The sequence below is a fragment of the Carya illinoinensis genome, chromosome 10 (assembly GCF_018687715.1).
Source record: "Carya illinoinensis cultivar Pawnee chromosome 10, C.illinoinensisPawnee_v1, whole genome shotgun sequence".
Lineage (NCBI taxonomy): Eukaryota > Viridiplantae > Streptophyta > Magnoliopsida > Fagales > Juglandaceae > Carya > Carya illinoinensis.
Window position 1 is genome coordinate 34907368 of NC_056761.1, and position 11029 is coordinate 34918396.

Sequence of the window (11029 nt, forward strand, 5' to 3'; positions counted from 1 at the left end):
GTACGGCCAGTATTTAATTCGGTACAAAATATATGCATTTTTTGTACGGTCATTATTCTAATACAAGAAATACCGACTAGTATAATACGAAATTCAAAACATTGCTATTACATCAACAAAATTGATAAAAATAAAAAATAACAATGTAGTATATAGTATAACAAGTAATTATGCAAATAGTTTGATGATCTAATGGCATATAGCCCAATTTTCTAAATAGAAAATCTGGATTCGAACCCCACCTCTCTTATAAAAAAAAAAAAAAGTTATTATAATTAATTATGTCTCGTACTGGTGATTATGAATAACTTATAAAAATAATATTACTTTATATAAATATCTTTATTTTAAAATATAATTATAAAAAAATAAAAAATAATTGTAAATATATCATTACTCTCTTTCAAATAAAAGATATAAGTTGAAGAATAGTGATGGGAGCTCCCTGCTTTTAAAGCATAAACTAAAGAAGAAAGTCACTCCACCCAGATATTTTTGATATTGGGTGTGATGCGCAGTGCTTTTAGACCCATATCTCTCTGTCTCTCTATCCATCCATTGCTTTTATAATGTTGTGATGCACGTTGAGTTATGAACATTTTGTTGGGATTCATGTAACAAAGGAGCTGCTGAGTTTTTGCTTTTATGATTTAATAATAAATAATAATAACTTAGACATGTGGGGGAAAGGTTTTGCTTCACTTATCATCTTATATTATTGATATTTATGTTTATTAATATAAAAGTCCATGATTGTTTCTCTCTCACATCCGCAATAATGTCTTCATGGCCCATTTACGCACTAAATAAAGCTTGAAAATAGACAACACTCAACTAACATTACAACCTCATATGCATATGCTTACCACATGCCCACCGCCTTTTTGTGTAGAATTTTGTGGCATTTGTGTGTAAAACATTTTGACAATTCCAAGTAGAAAAACTTCATATACCAATCTCTTTATTAATGCATTCAATACGTCAATGAAATCGACAACAAAATATTAAGGCCGGCTTAATGATAAGGCCATCTAAGATCCCATTCTATGCACTTCCTCTCTTTCTCACCAAAAAAACAAGCCTTTAGATTTGATTTTTGCTGGACTCCTCCTTCTCCTTCTCCTTCTCTCATTTCTCTTCCTCCTTTCCCCTTTCATTCATTCTTTTCTTGATTTGTTTTTCTTCCTCGCCGAAAAGTCAAATCTATATTTTTTTGGCAACTTTCTAGAGACACCTCAATATAAGAAGATTCATAGGCTATAAAATCATTCAAAAGATAGTGGCGGTTTTGTGAAAATCACTACACGTTGTCCTCACACACTACTTGCAACTACGCGTGGTTTTCACGAGTCACCACTTCTGGTAGCTTTTCTTGCCACATGTGCCATATCATTGAAATCGCCCTCACCAGATCTCTCAGATATGACTTTTGTAGCTGAAAAGAGAAAAGCTTATAGCCTTTACAGCCATCGCAAATTTTAAAGTCTATCAAAATTGGTCTAAACTATAATCCATCATTTTTCATTCTTGTTGTCTTTATTGTATAATTAAAATAAAAAATGGAGTTTGTCTCTTGGACAGATTGTCTATAGAGGATGAGTCATCAATTTCTATGAAGGGTGATGTTGAGTCTCTATTTAGGTAGAGTGCTATATCTTGGATATTTATTCGTAAAGAGTATCATCAATAATAAAGTTCAGACCAGTCCAGTGTAGAGTTCCAAATGTTTTGATATGGAAATATCTCCAAATGTATCCGCTCATAGATATAATTTTATCTTATTGAATGAATGATAATATTTTCTTTCAAAATAATAATAATAATAATAAGACCCAACTCTATGCAAGGCATCTAAAAATAAAAATGAGCTGTTTTTTTTTTTTTTTTAATTCTTTAAGAAAAACAATAGAAATAATTTCATTATATAAAATTTTACATAATTTTTATATTTTTAATGTGTGCAAGGCCCCATAATACTAAATTTAATATTTAATACAATGAATTATTTATATTTTAAAATAAATATTTTAAGATTTTGCTAAATTGGGGCAATTTGCCAAGCATTGAGACCTTATTTTAAGTTGTTGTATTATAATTCAATTTTTTTAAAATAAAATCTTCTTTTATTGAAAACTTTCAAAATATTCTATGTAATAATTTATATTTGATTGTATTATAATTACGAATAATGCACTTAAATTAATTTATCTTAAACTTTAATTTATATTGAGCCAACCCTCAAAACATTGATATTTTATTTTATTTTCGTATGGTTTTAATAGGTGCCATGATAAGTGGCCGGTATACTTGGATACCATCTTGTAAATCGTAAAAAAAATTCTAATACATGTCTCACTACATTTACAGTCCAAGTTTCGAGAAGCAAAGTTATGGCCATATAAATATTACAATTGATTAATGTGATGAGAAATGATTTATGCAGTCGGGAAACGCAGTCGGCGTGCAGTCGGCTGTAAAAAAAAAATTAATACAGGACCTATATGAAAAAAAAAAATTATTTTTATAACTTTTTATAATTCATGCAGGTCCCCTTGAATATAAAATAATTTTTTTATAATTTTTTTTTATTCATTCCGTACAGCCGACTGCACGCCGACTGCGTTTCCCGACTGCGTGTAGCAAAGCCCTAATGTGATATTACAGCTTCGTATAAATATTACAAGTTTAATTTTGAGTTTTTTCTTCCGATTTAAATTTTAAATTTCAAGTAACTGTATTCTATTTGAGAAATGATAAGAGTTATTACTACATAACAATTCTTTACAATTACGTAATAAAATAATATTATTTTAATTTTTATTTTGATTTAATGGGTTTAAATTTAATTAAAAAATATTACTGTATTTAAAATTATATATAAATTATGAATTGATAGTAACCGTATCATTACTCATTCCATTTTACTTAAGACCGATAAAAATTGTATTAATTATTTATCTTTAATTAATATTGAAAAGTGGATGAAAGTGCTTCTCCACAATTGTTTAATTGTCCCACCAATATTATCATTTCTTTTTTAATTATTTTTTAATTATTTAATATTACGTAATAGTAGATGATTAGAAATTATCATCTATATTTTATTTATAAATTTATTATTTAATATTATATTATGAAATAACGATGATTAAAAAAAAAAAAAACAATGAATCGATATTTTAGCGTTAGAAATATTAGTGTTTCTTTTTAGTCAGAAAAAGGTACTGAAAAGGTACCGACTAAGTTAGCTTTTTATGCTTTTTAATGTTCACAATTACCTTAGAGAACACAAATTATATTATATATGTGGTGCTGCTGTTCTGTGTTTGAAACTTACCAAGTAGTTTCTAACTTTCTAGTTTGAGACACGTACGAGGAAATGAAAATAGGGCCACGTGGACTTCAAATTATTTATTTTTCTTAAAAGGTAGGCCTCACTACCACTCTATTTTCTTAGGCCATTTTTATAAATTGAAATAATGCTGCTGCATGAGAGAGAATCAGCCTCCACCTGTCCACCCTTATTTTGTTTTTTTTTTTATTCCTAAGAATTGCATTAATGGAAGGAAAAAAATACAATTTCAGGTGATACTATGTAAAATTATTATTTATCTTAAATATTTATATTGATAACAAATTATAAATTTTAATATTTATTTTATAAGAGAGGTGGTGGCCTGGTTTTTGTTGGGATTGTTGTTTTTTCCAAGAGAGGAATTTTCAACTTTTGTGGGATAGCGAGATTATAATTTTTAATTTTAGACAAAATTTAAAAATATTATTTTTTAATATTATTATTATTTTAAGATTTAAAAAAATTAAATTTAGATTTAAAAAAATTAAATTATTTATTATATTTTATATAAAAATTTTAAAAAATTATAATAATAAAATGATATAAAATAATTTCATTGTTATTGTGACGTCAAACCAGCCTGTTACTTGTACGAGTTGCACACGGCAAAATTTTAAAATAAATAAATAAATAAAAGGTTATGTGGGGATGCATGCTTAGCTGGGATGTGAAAAGTAAAAGGCAGTTAAAAACTTCAACTAAACACTTTGACTTGAATTCAATTATGGGCAATGCTAATTATACTTAAGAAAATTTACATATCTACTTGATTCTTTCCTCTTTTTTTTTTTTTTTTTTTGGCTGTGCACCAATTTTATTGAAAAATAAAATATAAGAAAAAAATTGTAAAAAAACACGTGAATATGTAAAATTTTTATGAGTATATTTAGTATTTTCCTTTAATTATTAAATTAAAACAGTTATATAATATTTATTGTTGTAAGTTAAATGTTTTAGAAATGCTCAATAAATATTTGAAATGTTCAGGCACACGCAAGGTTGGTGGAGTAATATTACATCTAGTTGTAGAATATGCAAGAATCGGACAATCATTTTAAAAAAGAGTGTGATCCATTATTATAAAACTAATTTTATTTGTTTATTTAGATCTCGTATTTACTTAATTTTTAAAAATAAAATTATATGACGCTTATGTATTGTACGACTATAAATATTATTTCTTTAAAAAAAAATTAGAAACAGATATTTTTCAGTAGAAATGGGTGGGAGACATATATATATATATATATATATATATATATATATAATAGAATAATTATTTGTTTTAGAGAAAAAAAGAAAAGTAATCCAATAATTGAGACAACTGTGTGCAGGTCTTGACAGAGATGGGTGGCATATATTTTGGATCTACTCGTATCAGAGATGGGAAAGTACGATGGAGCTTTCCTTTTATATGGCAAAAGCAACATCTTATAAGATGGTAGGAATCATATCTTGCACCACTCACCTAGCTTTTGGTTGGTTTTTGAGCACCGAAAGATCAGCCAAGTCAATTTTCAAAGTCACTAGTTTTACTGATAAATAGATCGATTGTTACAAATGGTCCAGTACATGAATATTCAAACCATTGCTCCTCAATTATAGAGGTAATGGAGCATTATTGGTCAATATATTATGAGTGTCGTGTTGAATAGTGTGATTAATAATGGATCAAAATTTACTATCCTTTCCAATTTTTTAATTTAAATCATTTTTTAATTTAAACAATTTTTATAATTTGAAGAGACAGATATAATCTGTAGATTTTATATAATTAAATATTTCATGTAAACTCTGGACAACATGAATTCCAGCATAACGTACTCCATGTAATAATTTATATATCTTCAAATTGTAAAAAATATTTAGATGAATTAATTAGAAAAAAATCATTGATCTCTAAACTTTTTGAAATGGAAACATATGACGTATCAAAGTAGGAATTATTAAAAGGGACAGGCTTTGTGCTGGTGCTGTGTTTAATTAGTAATATGATGCTATGCCGAAAAAGAAGGAAAACAGGGAGTGCCATTTATTTCTTCATGTTTGCACAGTTTGCTATACGATAAAAGAAAACAACGAGACATTACTGCAGACACATATAGTCGTTGAGAGTTCATGACTGCCAATCTTTTGACTTTTATTTTCCTTTAGAATTCTCTCTGTGTGTTGAAGCTATGTCCATGGCGATGGCGATGATTTGGTTGTAATGTAGTAACTGTGGAATGTGTGGTGGAGTATGATGTTTGCTCTAATAATGTGTACTCTTGCCGTACAATTTGCTGTTTTGTACAGCTCTGCCAATGTTGTAGGTCTTGGTTTTTACTGTTTATGGTATCCAGTATTCAGTGTTCATGACATCTATATTATTGTAACATGCTATTTCTCTTTTTTCGGTAACAAATAAAGGACAAAAAGGAGAGTTTTGGGTCCAGTAGAATCACTTCAAAATAATCAAAACAGTTGAGGATAACCCACATAAGATCCACCAGGCTGTGTTTGGCAAGTTACTTATATTCACAAACATTTTATCATTAGTATTTATAAATCATTTTGGGATATTAGGTCGCCTAAAACTGCTTCCTCTATTTATATCTTTCAATTCAATAATGAAGTCCGATGTGCTTAGAAAAAAGAAATAGAAAAGGGAAATAAACACTAATGCACTCACAAACTATCAAGGATGTTGCACCTTATCCTCAACTATCAAAACTATAACTTTGCACTCCAATTGAATTGTGGGCATTGAGATAAGTGAAAAATAATTGACAAGGCTCAATCTTAACCATGGAAACTTAATGAAGGGTGCAAAGTGTCGCTTTTAAGAGTTTGAATATGTAATGCATCAGTTTTAATAGTTTGGTATACAAAATGTTAAATGCTTTGTAGTTTGAGGGTGCAAATTATACTTTCCGCTTAAAACTCTTGCTTTAAACTCATAGAAAGAACTAATATTTGGTGGGCATATTTGAAAGTCATCCTAATATTGTCCAAATCAAATATCGTGATTCAACATGAGAAAAATTCTATTTATAATCTCATTTTTTATCATTCTCTCATTATCTTATGATGTGACATTAGATGATAGGTTTATAAATAAAATATAATAAATAATCTCTTATCATCTAATATTATATTATAAGATAATACAAAAATTATGAAAATTAAGATGATGAGTAGTATTAATCTTGAACATAAATAAAACTCCTATTTTTATAGTTATTTAGGCTCATCTGGTGTACGGCCGAAATAAGGCAACGGAATGGGCTATGAGCCTATTAGGTTATGACCCAACAGAATCTTTTTTTGGTAGGCCATGTTTTTAATGATTTCTTCCAGAGGAGTTACTGTTACCAAGCCCATGAGCCTCAGTCATAGCTCACTACCACCACTACGAGAAAGCCTCTCATGTAAAATCATAATAAAATAATAATATTTCTGATTTTAAGGTAAGCAAATTTAGTAGATTTCATTTTAAAAAAGTAGGCTAATATAAGATTTATATAAAAAATTATTTTTTTAATAATAATATATATATTTTTTTTCAAAAAGAGTGCATGAGGATGGTATATCCTAAAATTGTTTATAGCATTACTCATAAAATAAAATGTAATATACACTTACAATTTTTTTATAACTATTTTAAAATTCATTTTCAATCAACCAATTACAATACCATCCATGTCACTCCATTAAAAAGAAATTTCAATAATACAAATTACCCTTTATTTTATATAGAGTTGTAAAGTAGCTGCAAAAGAATTATAAGTAGATCATTTTCCTAAATTAAAATCCTTACTCTTTACTCAGTATCTGTTAATGACAGTAGGGGTGTGCAAAATTCCAACCCGTCTAATTCCAGCTGATCCTCACTTCGAATCGGATGGTTTGGAAATCGGAGTTAGAATCATAATAATTCTAACTCCGTAACGGAAGTCAGAGTTGGAATCTAATCTCCACTGGTTCCGAATTTTGACTCCGAATTTTGATTTTGATTTTGATTTTTAAAAATCTAGATGCAAAACGACACCGTTTTATATCTGAATTTTTTTTTCCAACTATTGATTGGAACGACGTCATTCCATTTAAATGGGAATGATGCTGTTTTGAATATACGACCACCAAATGCCATTGGTTCCCTCTTTCTTCCTCACTCGATCATCTCTCTCTCCTCAGCTCTCAACCTCTCACAGTGACACAGACTCATCGTACCCTCTCACCCCACACGAAGCCACAGCCCACAACCAACCAGGATTCCGCCATAGATTGCCAAAGGTAGCCGTCGCCGTAGTGCCTTCTTCCTCCCAGTTTTTCCCAATTGGTAATTTTAAATTTTAGGATTTTAAATTTAGGAATTTACTCCAAATTTTTTTATATTATTTCTTATTCAAATTGGAAATTGAATTGTGTAGAATAGTTAATTCTATGAACGAAATCAATGAATGTATTGAGAAAAAGAGGGTTATGATGTTTCCACCCTTAAAAGTTTGTGATTTTGGACTTTGAATGCTACCTATTTGTGGAAATGTCACAAACAAACAAAAAATACCAAAACGTCTCCTTAACAATCATCTCACAGACTCAAATTATGCTCCATATAAGCATAAATAAACACAGACTAACAATTTCAATCAACTAAGTTGGAAAAATCCTCAAAAGTGATATGACAGTATTTTTTTTGGTACTTTGTAAAGTGTTAAACACCCTTAATTTCTACAGGCGTGTGTTATAATTTAATGGAAGAAGTTATAGTAATAACTCTATAAAAAAAAACTATTGAAAAGAAGAATATAATAACTCTGTAAAAAAAAAAAACTAGTGAAAATACGAAGAAGTTATAGTAAAAGAATTAAGAATTTCTATTGTTTGGGCTTTAATCATTCTTCTCTAATATATATATATATATATATTGTGGATCAGTATGTTTTGGTTGTTGTTTTATATATATTGGTCGGCATCTTTGATTGAAATCCTTATAATTTATAAAATAATCATAGAGGTAAGTTGTAGCACAAAAAATTAAAAAGGTCCATCACAAGATAAGTTGTTTTACATAGTTTAGTTATCTTTACGTACAATTCCATACTTTTTTTCTATTAAATAAATTATACACTTTGTATCTCCAAGTAATTATTTGGAGTTCTCTCATTGATCTTTGCACTCTCAAAATTGGCACATGTACATCCAAACTCTGATAGATGAAAAATAAAAGGAAAAAATATTGTTTTTTTTTTTACTGATCTGGTTTTAGGAAAGGGTGTGAAATATCAGTTCTTTAAAAATTTTATCTTTATATAGACAATGAGAGGATTGAAAAGAGAGGGAGATCATAGAAAGGAAAGTGGCAAGTTGTCATGATGTTCTTTTCTTCTTCTTCTTCTTCTTCCTTTTTTTTTTTTTTTTTTATAATTTTTTAAATTATTGGTGTGCTTTGAATTGATGGACTAACTATTAAGAAATTGAAATAAGAGGAAGGAGTGAGGAGCCAAAAATAAAAACAATTGAGAGGGAAGAAAAAATGAGTGCTAGAGTTGAATGGTAGTGAGGTTTGTCAGGAATCACCACTTTGCATTGCATTGCATGCCCTACTGAACTGATCCACTGCATGCATGCCATAAAAAGATTTATTCTTGTGCTTTGTTACCATGTAAAAAAAGTGAGATTTTTACCATGTCTGAATCTTGCATCAATCTGTTCTCTACAACACATGGGGGTCCTTGATTCTTCTTTTAGAGTGGGTTAATGGAATTTGTAATTGATATAACAATGGAATAATTTTACAAAACCTATGATGATTTGAATGATATCAAGTAAGAGTATAGTTCCAAGATAAATAAGCTCAGATACACAAGACAAAATAATATATTTTGTTGTAGTATGAAACAAAGGTTGCAAAGCTCTTTGTATAAAGGCATGGATTATGGATATGGAGGCCAATAAAAACTGACTCAAAATCTAATGTTAATAAATACATCATTCAAATATATTAATGAACCTTGTATAGTAAGTTGTATTTATGAGCATAGAAGAGCTAGACATGGTTGGTTTTTCCTTTCTCCTTGTGAATTCAGGAGATTGATGAAAAAACATAGAAAAGGAAACCACTAAATGGATGCACAACTCATTGTTGGAGACCTAGGAGGGCAAGAAACCAAAAAAATAAAGGTTGGACATTGATTCTAGGATATGTAAGAGTAGTAGATCATTTTGGGGGAAAGAGAGAGAGTGCTTTGTTTGGGAAGGACAGTTGGGTTGGGTAGTAGATAGAGACATTTTTTGGTCATATCTAGATTTGGTTCTTATTGTGACCAAATTTGTGTTGCTATTTTTTTTCTATCCTCTTTTCTACCTTTTTTTACAATGTTCGAGCGGAAATAGCGGTAGGAATGATTTAAAATTTGTGTTGCTATCCTTTTTTCTCTCATCTTCTCATTAATAAACATGTTTAGAAAAGATATATCATTAGAAAAGATTTTTCCTAACTGAGAAGTTAAGGTTTCTTTCAAAGTGGATGTATCATTAGAAAAGATACATAGCATCTGTTTGTTTGTGTAAAATGTTTAGTTTCTATTTTAAGTACTAAACAGAAAGCTGATAGTTTTTTAGTTCTATCAAGGAAAGTCAATTCAATTAAGCATCATTAGTTTAAAAACTCATGTTTAGTCCCATGGTACAAAACTAACCTCATGAAAATAATGGTACAAACCTGAAAAAGACTACCAACCAAATGTATTTTACACTTCAAATAAGCTGTATTATGCCAATCAGTCTATGCATTAAGTATATATACATAATTATATATATATATATATATATATATTTGAGGATTAAATATTGATGTTTATATATGTGTTAGATTTTAAGGTATGGATGCGCAACCATATGGGACCCCATAACAAGATCAGGATGCCACAATTCTGTCCCTATCACCGAGATCCAAATCCACTTCCAAAACATAAACTTCGTGTGCAAGTAGTTGATTTTCACACCCGGTAGACATACAAGATGAGGTTACATTTAATGAGGAGGAGGAGATGGCTATTGAGGATGAGCCGGATGTACCACATCCATCCATGAGGCCACCACAACCACGATCAAATAAACGAAGGTCGTGGATTTGGGAACATTTCACATAGGTTGACGGTAATCCAGAGGAACCGCAGGCGGCTTGCAACCATTGTGGCCAACAAGTTGGATGTCATTCAAAGAAACAAATCACCTCTTGTTTGATATCATATCTAAATAGTTGCCAAATGTATAAGATAGCGAAGGGATTGGAGGCCAAAGATCAGACAAAGCTTAGTTACGAAACTTCTACTGTGACTGATGGTATGCAACTTAAGGAAATAGTTATTCCTTAATACAGTGAGAAGATGTTGAGAGATACTTTTGCGTAGAGATGATAATTGAAGATGAGATGCCTTTTACTACAGTCGAGAAAAGAGGGTTCCGAAATTGTGGAGGTCAAGTGTTGGATGCTTTCCGGAGTTCATTGTCACCGTCAATTGTGGAGGCCCTCATTTGCACACAGAACTAGATCAGTGATACGCCCATTGGACAAGATAACATTGGCATTGATGATGATAGTTATAGGCTTGAAAATGGTAACCTTATTTTACTTGTTTTTTTTTTAAATTATGGATTATTTAATTATTTTTATGATGTTCATAAATC